Raw genomic sequence first — 14,507 nt, forward strand, 5'->3', positions numbered from 1 at the left:
TTATTTATTTATTTTTCTTTTCAGTTATTGTTTATAAATTGAAAGAGCCCTTGTTGCTTTTCATGACTTCGGCAATTTTTTGAGGCATAATCAGTTTACATACAAGATTAAGAATGTGTACAGAAAGGTAAAATTTAATTTATGTTCATTCTTACATCGAAATAAGGTTGTAGCATGTTGTTGTAGGCAGGACTCTGTGATCTTATTCTTGTGTCTTGCACGTTCTAGCAAAGAACGCAACAGTGTGATGGAGAAACTGTATCAACTAGAAAATGACAATTTAGGTAACTGCAAAGATGGTAGCTCGAGTTACCTCTAGCCCTCCCCTTATTGATATGTTGTAAGGGAAGGCTAGAGATAACTGTATGTAATACTTCGGCAATCGTTGACAACCAAATGGTTGCCAGCTACTGTCTAAAATACACGTTTCCTAAATTTGATATCACAAAGCTTTAGTTTGATTATTCTCGAGTACAGTCATGACATTAAACTTACATATTGTTAACCAGTACCAACGTGTCACGTGGGCACACACTTTACGTCGATTACAAGAAAGTACAGCACAAGTTCGTTTAGCATAGAGGAGTCGGGTTTCTTCGTGTAGCGTTGGTTAACAACATGTAAGTTTAATGTCATGACTGGGCTCGTGAATAATCAAACTAAAGCTATGTGGCATCAGATTTAGCCATTTTTTGAGGCAGGTGAATGGTGTGTGTTTAATGCATCATACAAATTTGACACAAACATTTTTCCATGACCCTGACAAGATTTCTATTTCATTTGGTTTCCTCTATATCATTTGATGTTTAGAGAAATAAAACTACACGCAGTATATGTGGCACCAGATAATTTGCTCCTGTTTGAAGATGAGAAAAGACAGTGTCAATGTTTTTGGCATGGGCCTTGTTTCACAAATCAATCTTTTTACTACTATCATGATAAATACTTACGATCATGACTAATATTTTCCTACAAACTAAAATGTTTTTGATAGGTCTATTTCTTTTATTCACTAAATTTGCCAATTGCAAATTTTATGAACAGTTGGCAAATTTTATTTTAATTTGGCGGGGGTGGGGAAATTGTGTAATAGTTGATATTTTGTTGGAAAGTAGCTATAGGTTTTGCATTTTTTAGATAATTTGCTGAAATATTCTGAGCAAGCCCTATCTAAGTGTGTAATAAACCTATTATTTAACTTCTTCGCATGGAAGATTTTAATCCTTAGAGGGTCACTTACAGTTACTGTCTGCAGAGCACAGGTACTCCAAATATCAAATCTAGGGGTGCTATGGTTATCTATTGTTATTACGCCCGGAGTTGTTGTAAGGTTGCTTTGTGTAATGGTTGTAAAGCTTACATGTGTCAGATGTAAAACGTAATGAGAAATTGCTTCAATCAAATTTAGCTGTGATTGTATGGAATGGCCATGGTTGGTTAACCTGTCACGAAATACATGTAGGATGCACTTTTATATTTTCTGATCTCATGTTCAGTGCAGGAATAAGCCAGATAGAAAAAGCCAAAGATCAGTTTGAGATCATATGTAATCTGATGTGCACAAGGTGGCTTTCTTATAGGCTTGCAGGCCTTCACATTTCATGGAAAGAATTGTTTCCAGTACAGTGTTGGTAGCGTGTCGGTAAAATCACGGAACTGAAATTTCGTTTCCCATAATTATTATGTTGAGTACGACTATTATTATATTGAGTACGACTATTCAGCAGAACCTAAACACAGTTTCCGATGGGTTCCCATGATCACAAGGCACGGAACCGAAAAAGTGTTTCCCATGAAATTTAAAATCCTATGGCCTGGTCTTGGTCCACTAATTTTAGAGGTTTTAAGGGATTTGGTTGTTTTTTAGTGTGTACCGATAATGTTCAGAAATATGATTATTAAAACTAATTGTTTTATCAATTCCAATCTTTTTGATAGCAATTGATAAATGTTTTAGTATTGCCATTTCACACTTATTTTCATTTTTAACCTTGAATTACGCAAAAATGTTTTTTATATACATATTAAAAATGTTACTTCAATTACTCAAGATTTTCGCACAAAAGGAGCCCAGTTTGTACACTTGTGAAAATGTTGATACTTGTAATCATCACCAAAATATTTTGTAAACAAAATTAATTTTTGTTATGGTAACCATATAATATAACAGAAAAATTATGAATGAAATTAATTCTATATATTGTGTGTATACAGAAAGTGGATGTTAAATTGTGTTTGCCCTGATGTTCTGAAATATAGGACTGCAGAATACATTGGGCTTGTAATGTTATTCTTTAATTCTTGCCAGTCAGAAAATTGCTGTACATGATTTTTTTTTTTATATTGTAATGAACTGAAAATGAGTGTATAAAATGGAGGGACCACAAGAGTGACATTGTTTATCAATAATTATGTTGACATACAATAGCCCATATGTTTTTAGTGCTGGGGTGTCAGTAAACATTGATTTATTCAGTCAATAATCGTGTGGGTTTTTTTTATATCTTGAGTACAAACTGCAGCTTATGTGAATAAAGTATGCCAGTGTTTAATGACACCCCAGTATAAAAAAAAAATAGCATCAATTGTTCATACGGAATGATAAATACTTTATAACATGTAATATGTTGAAGTTTTTAAAGATTGTAACATGTAACATGCTGAAGTTTTTAAGGATTGTAACATGTAACATGTTGAAGTTTTTAAAGATTGTAACATGTAACATGCTGAAGTTTTTAAGGATTGTAACATGTAACATGTTGAAGTTTTTAAAGATTGTAACATGTAACATGTTGAAGTTTTTAAAGATTGTAATCTATTGAAGTTTTTAAAGAAGGACCATTGTACATTCGATATATCTGACATCCAATGGCAAAAGCTAATAGGTCACTTTGTTTGTTAACCTTTAGAGAATATAATGTTTCAAGTTACTAACATTTGCCCGAGTTATTTGTTCGGTGATTTATTGCAAACTGATCTGCAGTCAGAATGTTTTACCATTGTGAGAACAATATAAGTCAATGGAAGTTTCTTCATCACAATGCCAGAACCTGGTGTTTCCAGTTGACAATGTTATTTTTCAGACAAAAACAGAAATGTTTAAAATCTGTTTAAATAAAGAATACCACTTAAGTGGCCATTAGATACCATTTATCTTACAACAAGTTGTTTTGAAACATATTTAACATACGAAAGTAAGTTGAATATGTTTTTAAACGAGTTATAAGATAAATGGTATCTATCTGACACAATTGTAGTATTCTATTTTTTACATATGTTTATAATATACCAGGTTTAAAACAAATTGAAGAGTCTTTTCCAAGTTAAACTTGTGCTTACACAAAATCAGTTTCAGGTTTACTGATATTTCACAAAGTTATAAATTCCTATCATGCATATTTAATTCGATGGTCATACTTTTTGCATTTACCATAATTGACACCCAATAAGCCGATGTGTCGTTAAACATCTATTCTATTCTATTAATTTGATGCTATGGTCATGGTGACCTGGTCATCACTGAGGAGCCGCAAGTTGTATGTTTTTAAATTGATAAAACACGTATGTGTTATTAATATGTATTATCATAAAGAAAGAAATGTTTTATTTAAAGATGCACTCAACACATTTTATTTACGGTTATATGGCTTCAGACATATGGTTAAGGACCACACATATATTGAGAGAGGAAACCCGCTGTTGCCACTTCATGGGCTACTCTTTTCGATTAGCAGCAAGGGAACTTTTATATGCAGCATCCCACAGACAGGGTAGTACATACCACAGCCTTTGATATACCAGTCTTGGTGCACTGACTGAAATGAAAAATGGCCCAATGGGCCCACTGACGAGGATTGATCCCACACCGACTGTGCATTGAGCGAGCACTGTACCACTGGGCTACGTCCAGAGATATTGGTGAATTTGCACTGGTTTGAACCTACCGGCGTCGTGGTTAGGCCATCGGTCTACAGGCTGGTAGGTACTGGATTCGGATCCCAGTCGAGGCATGGGATTTTTAATCCAGATACTGACTTCAAACCCTGAGTGAGTGCTCCGCAAGGCTCAATGGGTAGGTGTAAACCACTTGCACCAACCAGTGATCCATAACTGGTTCAACAAAGGCCATGGTTTGTGCTATCTTGCCTGTGGGAAACGCAAATAAAAGATCCCTTGCTGTTAATCGGAAAGAGTAGCCCATCTAGTGGCGACAGCGGGTTTCCTCTCAAAATCTGTGTGGTCCTTAACCATATGTCTGACGCCATATAACCGTAAATAAAATGTGTTGAGTGCGTCGTTAAATAAAACATTTCTTTCTTTCTTTGGTTTGAACCTGACGAAGGATCACAGGCCTCTAAAAATAGCTTGAACGATCGTTTTGTTCATGCATTGTTTGCATAAGTCTAGTTTTGTTCATGCATTGTTTGCATAAGTCTAGTTTTGTTCATGCATTGTTTGCATAAGTCTAGTTTTGTTCATGCATTGTTTGCATAAGTCTAGTTTTGTTCATGCATTGTTTGCATAAGTCTAGTTTTGTTCATGCATTGTTTGCATAAGTCTAGTTTTGTTCATGCATTGTTTGCATAAGTCTAGTTTTGTTCATGCATTGTTTCCATAAGTCTAGTTTTGCATAACCCTTTTTTTTTTTCGCGGGGAAAAATAAAATAAAGACATTAAAAATATTTTACACTATCATATGTCACTGTGTTCACATAATGATATGTTTGTAACGTGATCTTTAATATGCACCATCTCACAGACAGGGTGGCACATACCACAACCTTTGATATACCAGTCGTGGAGTACTGGCTACAATGAGAAATAGACAAATAGGCCCACCGACAGGGATCAATCCTAGATCGACCGCACAGATGAGCCTTGATTTATAAAAGGTTCAGAAATTTTGCTAGAAAAAATTGCTATGTCCCTTTATCTTTTTATATGGCCATGACAAGCTAATGATGTACACAGTGTAATTTATTATATTAATGATAGTGTAGACAACATTTTAACTACTCATCAAGGTTTAAATTTAAAATAATAAAACCTAGGAATAAAAATTCATGTTGCCACAAGATTGTTGTCATAATATATTTAAACTTTATTTTTGCAATTTTTGTATCCACATCTTCTTAGATACATTAATTGGTTTTATGGATATATTTTGTTGTTTTTCTAGTCAAATATCTCAATATTAATTAACTATGTATTAACTGTTGAAAAATTGCATTTGTGCATAGAGAGCAAGTATCAAATTATCCTCCCTCTCTCTCTCTCTCTCTCTCTCACATAAACGTATACACACTCACTATTTCTCTCTCTCTCTCTCTCTCTCTCTCTCTCTCTGTCTCTGTCTCTGTCTCTGTCTCTGTCTCTGTCTCAGTCTCAGTCTCACATACACACTCACTCACTATCTCTCTCTCTCGCTCTCTCTCTCTCTCTCTCTCTCTCTCTCTCTCTCTCTCTCTCTCTCTCTCTCTCTCTCTCTCTTTCTTTCTATCAGATCAAGTATTGATATTGAAGTAGTTTAAACATGTTATACAGGTGTATTTCTCATGCCTTGATAAACCCCAGTGTTCAAAATGATTTTAGTAATCTCAGATGAATACAGATAAATCTAATTTTATAAATCTACATAGATCTGTTAATTTATTATTTTAGAAGAAATTTATTTTCATCTTTAATTATTATTATTATTATTGTTTTAAATCTTAAATTTCATTGTCAATTGAGGTAAATAATATTTTTGCTGATAATTAATTACAACATTTATCTTAGACTAAACTTGTCTAAAGGCAGTGACACACTGTTATGTAAGCCTGTGTGGCACAGCGACACAGTGCATTTTGGTTGCATGCTTTCCAAGGCTTAAAGATCATTTTATTAAATAGGAAACAATTTCTGCTTCAGAAATTTTAATTTGGAAACAAATGCTAGACATTAGGTAGGAAGCACTTCTTAGACTCATTGAACTGACAGAAACTTTACTCTCATTTAAACTCATGATTAAGACATACTTTAATATCAGTCATCCTAATGTCAACATAGTTGGCAATATTTCTTAATCATTGTACAGTGCTTTAACATGAAAACTTGCTTGTGAGATTAGTGCCTATCAGAAAACATCCTGTATGTTTTGAGTGGCAATTGCCTCTTGCTCCCTATCAGTTTAAGCCTTTGGTTTCAGAGATTAAAATGCCTTGCATCGTAGTCCTAGAGCCTGTACTTTAAACTCAAACTTTAACACAGTGTTCATTAGTTGTCGAATTACATACTGCTGATCCATGTTATGCCCCACCTTCCTGAATATAGTTTTGTCTCCGGCATAATAGCTTAGATATTACTTAACTTTACTCTCTCCTTTTTATTTTTGTAGAATGTTTATTTGATTGGCATTTAGAATTATTTCATTTACATGTTGGTAACTGTTTCAACAGATCATCAAACTTAAAAGGATATAAATCTGTGTAAGCTGAATATTAAAATGAACATAATTCAAATCGTGTGAATCATGTTGATATTGAGATTTAACCAATGAAAATAAAGATGAGACAAAATTCTATCCAATTAATGAGTAGGTAACGTAACGCAACATCAACTGCTAATTCTAATGTAAACAACCACAAACCTGTGACAAAACGCTTTGCTGTTCTTCAAGTAAAAGATAACATCTTTATTCATACTGAGTTTAATTCCGCAAATATTTGTAAGGAATATCTTGCAGATTTAGAAATGTACATGATACATCAAAATGCAGTTTGAATCAGCACTCAGGATTTTATGTTACAAATACAAAATTCATTTGGAGGTAATCGGTAACTGTTTAGTATAAATGTATTATCTCTTATTCTGCTATTAATATGATTTTGACACTTTTGCTGGTTATAATGTCTCAAATTTGATTTTTGTCTTGGTAATGTTTCAACTGTTTATTTCCGCATTCCTTTGCTTGGCTTACAACGCCATAGGATTACATGATGTCACTAAATTCCATCCGTTTTAACGCATTGCGGGAAATTATAAGCATTGGCGTATTTCTGATAAACAAAGCAGGAATGTATGAGACTTATTGATAACAGTATGTAATAAAACAATTATTGACCACATTTTGGGCAATATCATGTTTTATGAACCGAATAAATTGATATTAACCTCGGCCCATTTTGACAGGCTGTTTACCAAATTAATCGTATCATGGAAAATATATATATAAATTTGCATTTCTTTAGTTGTCCAGTTTATTTTCACTTTATTCTTTGATATTTCTTCAGGGCTAAATTGTTAATCCTCTTACCTGTCCTTTGAGAGTGTACTCTGATTGTCCAATAGCTTGATAGTTTACATGGCACAAACTAGTATTAGTAGATGCATCAAGCTTTATGATAAGTGCTAACATTTTTTGGCATTGTCCATTAAACGACCAAGATGTTTTTGTTATTTTTTATGTATATTTGTTTGATGATTAAGATACATAATAAACAAATTATGTACCCATATATGTTGTACATTAGACGTAGATGTGTTTCATTGTAAATATGCATTTTCATTCATTGTTAAACTATAATTTTTTGTGCATTATAATGTATGTATATACATATATATATATATATATATATATATATATATACACGTGTGTGTATATGTATATATGTATACACGTGTGTGTGTGTGTATATGTATATATATATATATACACGTGTGTGTGTGTGTGTATATGTATATATATATATACACGTGTGTGTGTGTGTGTATATGTATATATATATATATACACGTGTGTGTGTGTATATGTATATATGTATACACGTGTGTGTGTGTGTATATGTATATATATATATACACGTGTGTGTGTGTGTGTGTATATGTATATATATTTGTACCTATTATGACATCATTTCTATTTTAAGTGAGGGGTTGGGGTATTCGTCAACATTTTCACATCTTATTTTCAACATGGCAATTTACTTCCTGCTTTCTTTTGTACTGAATCAGCATTCGCAACAGTTTGTTCAGTTCATTACTCCCTGTCATTTAGGATACAATATTTTATGATACTGGAACCATTTTCACAGTAGGAAATGTAAATCTACGACTAAAGTACAATTTGTATTGTTACAAAATGTGGTAGGTGGGGTTGGGGTGTCTACTATTTAAAAAAAAAGAGTAAAAATTAATATTGTTTATTTTTTAGAACAGTCCAGCACATTGTTTAATTAGTTGTCATTAACCAGGCGTATATTTGAGAGAAGGGTGCTGGGGGTGAAGGGTGGGGTGAGTGCACCCCACTGAAATTCAAAGTGCCCCCAAACATCCAGTCCACATGTAATATCATAGTCAGCTGTGCAAGATTACCATATAGAAAAGACATGTTAGTGTATTTTTGAATACAGCAGGTGTGGGGCAAGATAAGAGTACGTGCCTGAGGTGTTTGTGTTGTAGGATCGAACCACCACAGTGGACCCATTCTCTGATTGGGTTTTCCCCCTGTCTGAACAATGACTGGTATATATCAGAGGTCATGGCCATAGTATGTACTGTCCTGTCTGTGGGTAAGTACATATTTGTTTTAAAATCCCATGCTGCTAATGGAAAAATGTAGCAGGTTTTCTCTTGTACTTCATTCCAAAAAGGGCTTTTGATGTATCCCAGTGGTAAAGCTCTCACAGCGCTCACTTTATTCGCAGTCGGTTTTGGGATCGATCCCTGTTGGTGGGACCATTGGACTTTATCATTCCAGTGAGTGCACCATTACTGGCATATCAAAGGTCATGGTATGTGATGTCCTGTCTGTGGGATGATGCATATAAAACATCCCTTGCTATTAATGGAAACATGTAGCAGGTTTTCTCTCTAAGATTGTCAAAGTTACCAAAAGTTTGACATCCAATAGCTAATGATTAATAAATCAATGTTCTCTAGTTGTGTCGTTAAACAGAACAAACAGAAAATCATGCCAAAAATCACCAAATGTTTGACATCCAATAGCTAATGATTTATAAATCAGTGTGTTCCAGTGGTGCCATTAAACAAAACTAATTTTAAACTTTTTACTGTGGGTGCCCATTTTATACCAGACGTGTCCTTCCTGAATACTAGAGATGCCCGTTTTTAATGTTACAACCACTTGTTAAAGCAATTCAGAATCTGCTGTTAACCTAGGGTATAGGGTTGATTTGCTCTAAAAAAAATATTTGCTTGTCCCAGATACAAATACATTGGAACAAAATCCTTATATCTCACTTGTTATTAAGATGTTGGTATGTAGCTGTATTATGTCTAAGTAGCCATGCAAACAAAAGCGGTGAGATGTATTAAATTACAAGTCTGGTGACATAATGTGGAATTTGATCTGCAGTGGATTCACAAAAATGTGTTCGGTGGTACAGTAAAAATGTTTGGTATTCGAGATTAATGTAATTTTCATCCTTGGTTCTCGCTACTCATGTTACAAGGGTACGCTGTCTTACAACACACACGTACACGGAGGCACACCTACAGAAACCTGTGTTTAGCGGTCACCAAACTGACAAACAAAAGGTGGCCTCTATGCTTACCATAGATCGCTATAAACTCGGCTATTTTGGGATAAATAAAAATGTCTTAAAATACAGGAGGCTGCTTAATTATTATAGAGGTGACCACTTTAGCAGAGTGGATTGTATATATTTATTAGTCCCCTACCGGTCCAACCGGAAGGGACTACTATAGATTTTATCTCCATCTATCCGTCCGTCTGTCCCACATGTAGTTTTCTGGACTTTTTTTTTATTTTTTATAATGACTCAAGATATTTCAGAGCAGAAATTTGGTGTATATCCTTACCATGCACAGTTACAGATCAAGTTTGACTTTCATGGCGATTTACCCATTTTTGACAAAAGCTATGGCCAGATCAAGTTTGACTTTCATGGCGATTTACCCATTTTTGACAACAGCTATGGCCAGATCAAGTTTGACTTTCATGGGAATTTATTCAAGGGCCATAACTGTCTAAAATCCAATTTATCCATGTTTGACAGAGTTATAGCACTTGAATTTTGGGACCCTTTAGGGGACATGTATTGCTTTAGCAGTACTCAGAATGTTTAACAATATATATTTTAAACTACAACTATTTTTATGTCCAATAATAATAATTATTATATGATTATTTTCAACTTTTTATCGATTAGGAATAAACCTGCTGCTGCTATGTAGGCCAATCTATTAAACATTTTTATTTCAGTTCAACTCATTTTCGTGCTCATATCCAATTAAGGTTCAAGCACGCGGTCCTAGGCACACACATCGGTTGTCTGTCCAGGATAGTGGGTTAGTGAGAGGAGAGGGTGTAGTGATCTTACACCTACCCACTGAGTCGTTAAAACTCGCTCTGGGTGGGAGCTGGTACCGGACTTTGAACCCTGTACCAGCCGTATGCCCGATGGCTTAACCACGACACGACCGAGGCCAAACAAGTAAAAGGGATCTTTTATATACGTTTAGACAGGTCAGTACGTACCATAGCCTTTGATATACCAATCATGGGGCATTTGGGGGGGGGGGGACCCAAGTCTGTTGATGGTGATTGATCTTGCGACCCATCGCACCTCAGGTCATCATTACTGAGCTACATCCCGAAAATGTGGGTTATGTTTTGTTTGTAATTAGAATAAGTTTACTTGATGACACACACTTAGTTATATATCATATATCAATGTGTAATTCTTATGAATCACAAAATGTGTTGATCACTTCATAAAATACAAATTTAATGTAACGGCTGGAAATTATATTCATGTTTCATATATATATATATATATGTGTGACAAAAAGCCTACTGTGTTAATATGATGATGTTTATACTGAGCAAATAAAATCCACCTACATCTAGACATTCAGTCTGTAAAGAATTGTTACACATGGAAAACCACTGAAAATTGTTTGGTAGCGATCGTTGTTTTATGTATTAAATATATTTCATATTTTAATAGCCGTCATCTAATTTCCAGATGTCAATGGGGGGTGGGGGGTAATTTGTTTTTTATAATGGGAAGATACTAGAAATTGCATTAATATTATTGTGAATATTTTATTATATAAATTCATGTCATTCATATGCATTTGTATCCTGACTTACCGCACAGCAAATTCAACTCTTGGTACATTCATCGTAATTTATTGTATAATGTATATATTAATAAATGTGAAATGTTTCATTGTGTTGGATTCTGATTTTGTTTTATGTCCACAGATAATGAAAAGCGCTAAATCCTTCTTTTTTTTAAAGTATACAGTGTGCGTGTGCGTGTGTGTGTGTGTGTTTTGGAGAGAGATGTTACATTGAAATTAAATAGTTTTCTAAAATACACATTCTGGTGCAACAATAACGTTTTGTGATTGTGCCTGAAATTCGAAATGTTCAGCAGATGGATTTCTTGCACACTGTTAAAAGAGGACGTTGCATATTTTTGGTAGCAGAACCAGATATACCGCATATGCTGGATATCGATTTGAAGACATGATTGGCTGCTCTGTATTGTTGGTGAAACAGTCCACTAAAATTAACACTACCACAATTGATTACCCATGTCTTATAATTTAACTGCAAGGGCTATTAATAAATTTTAGTTGCTAAATACTTTAAATATTGTTTATAAGCTTGTTTGTTGAACTTTCACTTGTTCTATACTCTTAATGGGAATGCTAGTGCAATAACTGCGTAGTGTACACACGCATTTCTCCCTGTCGCGAAAACGTTTAACGTCGTGAATCCTAATTTCCTAAAATCTTTACCAAATAGCATCTTACGGGATCGAAGTCCGAAGTGCCCCGAGCTTTAAATAGAATAGTGAACAGGCAGGGGAGAAGTTCGAAGCAAGCAAACGTTTTTGGGGTTTTTTTAATATATTTTTCGGGAAATCATGACCCTATCCCCCTAGAATCTTCGTTCGCCTCAGTCTAGACACCGTTTCCCTGTATTCCCTACATGATCAGGACAGTTGCATTAATACTGTATGTAGTTGACAATAAGATTCCACACGTGATACCTCCCCCACCGTCTAAGTCTGCTCCTGACCATGTCCGTCACTGGGGAGATATGTGAATGGATCTGTTATCATAAAGTGGTGTCCATCTAGCCCAGTGGTAAAGTGCTCGCTCCATGCGCGGTCGGTCTGGAATTGATCCCCATCGGTGGACCCATTTGGCTATTTCTCATTCCAGCCAGTGCACCACGACTGGTATATCAAATGCCGTGATATGTACTACCCTGTCTGTGGGATGGTGCATAAAAAAGATCTCTTGCTGCTAATCGAAAAGAGTAGCCCGTGAATTGGCGACAGCGGGTTTCCCCTTTCAATATCTGTGTGGTCCTTAACCATATGACCGTAAATAAAATGTGAGTGCGTTGTTAAATAAAACATTTCTTTCTTTCTAACCAGTAAATTCAAGTTCAGTTTGAACTAAAAACAAAGTTTGTTTTGTTTAATGACACCACTAGAGCACATTGATTTATTAATCATCGGCTATTGGATGTCAGTTAGTAATTTTAACATTTAGTCTGAGAGAGGAAACCCGCTACACTTTTCCATTAGTAGCAAGGGATTTTTTATATGCACCACTCTATAGAACAGACATGATAGCATATACCAATCGTGGTGCACTGGCTGGTACAAGAAATAGCCCAATGGGCCCACAGATGGGGATCGATTTTAGACCGACCGCGCATCAAGCGAACACTTTACTATTGGGTTACGTCCCGTCCCTAGTTTGAACTAGTTCATCAGGTACTAGTAACTACTGTGCTGAAAACATTTTTTTCATCTCACAGCCCTCTTTCCTTGCTCTTCTTTGAATTCCATCTCATTTCTTCCCGATATTTTTCAACTACTTTCGCTGTCCACTTCCACATCGTAGTTCTTGCATCTTCAACCGCAACATGTGCTTGTCTCTTGTGGCTGTTCGTGCCACACACCTGCCATTTCCCATCAGCTTTAGCTATGGGCTTAGTCTGACCACTTCGGCGAGTATTCAGTATTTACCGACATTGTTAAAAGGCACTTGTAACCATCTACTCTACTCCTCTACTACCGGCGTCATGCTGAAACATTTTGTCACTAGTGAAATAATACTAATCCGATCTCTCAGGTTTAAAAAATATACATAATAATAAGTGACTTTTTGAGTGGGGATGGAGGGTGTGGTGGGGTGGGGGTGGGGGGGGGGGGTCCTTAATATATCAGAATAATCAGAAGTTGTATTTGGGAGTGGGAGAGGATGTAGCCCATTGGTAGAAATGCTTGGGGTCGTAGAATCGCCATTGTGTTTCCAATGCTTATGCGGCATTAGTGGGTTTCGTCTCTCATCTAACATGCAGACGTATTTTTCATTAAACCATTTTTCCTTTCCTGTTTTTTTTTTTTTTTTTTTTTTTTTTTTTTTAAATTGCAAAGCTATTGCTTCACTTTGTAAAATCGTGACGCAACAGTAAAGGTACTTTAAAATAAATCCCCTAAAAACAACCACCACAAACAAAAAAACTACAAAAAAAACAAAAAACCCAACATCATCCAAACAAATGAAAAAACAATAACAAAAAAAACCGCTTTGAAGACCATTCACATCTAAATTCGATAATTAGGATGAGATAATAAATAAATAAATGTATTTTCAGTTCAGATACTGTGAGTGGCTAGCCCCGGATCTTACACAAAATGATATTTAAACCAAGTCGTTGAATGTTTTTTATTATTATTAAATGCCGACATTCTTGAGCTACATATACACACATTTGTCTTTAATATTAATGTCGTGTCTCCAAGACTGCTGAAAGAAAACCAGTTCAACACTTTGATGGTGGCGTCATTGAGATAGGGGAGTTGCTGGATGCGTAATCCAGCGTAAGGACAGATTGTTTCAAATTACGCAATACGAGTTATGGATGATATCGCAGTTTTAAACAACTTTAAAAAAAACTACATTGTATTTGAAATTTTAAGTATATTCTGATGCCATCTAAGCAGTTTTACTACTGTATGCTATCGATTCAAAAAGTATTGTTTCATAGACACCAGAAGCCGGGGGGGGGGGGGGGGGGGGGGGGGGGGGGGGGGGGGGGCAGGGGGGGGGGGGGGGGGGGGGGGGGGGGGGGGTACTGCCCGCCAACTCAGAAGATAATGCATTCTGCTCAACAACAACAAAAAAATAGCTCCACCCACGACCAAACCCTTGTTGCATTAGGAAAAATGTAGCAGGTTTTCTCTGAAGACTACGTGTCAGAATTACCAAATGTTGGACATCCAATGACCGATGTTTAATTGATCAATTTGCTCTAGTGGTGTCGTGAACTTTTATTAATGACGTGTCCAGAATGCATTAAATTTGCAGATTTTCGGAACTTTTTTTAGTAGTCAAATTAACTCTCTAAGACTATAATTATGTCAGAATTACCAAATGTTGGACATCCAATAGGCGATTATTAATAAATCAATGTGCTCTAGTAGTGTCGTTAAACTTTTAGTCAGATT

The sequence above is a fragment of the Gigantopelta aegis genome, chromosome 10, assembly GCF_016097555.1.
Source record: "Gigantopelta aegis isolate Gae_Host chromosome 10, Gae_host_genome, whole genome shotgun sequence".
Classification (NCBI taxonomy): Eukaryota; Metazoa; Mollusca; class Gastropoda; order Neomphalida; family Peltospiridae; genus Gigantopelta; species Gigantopelta aegis.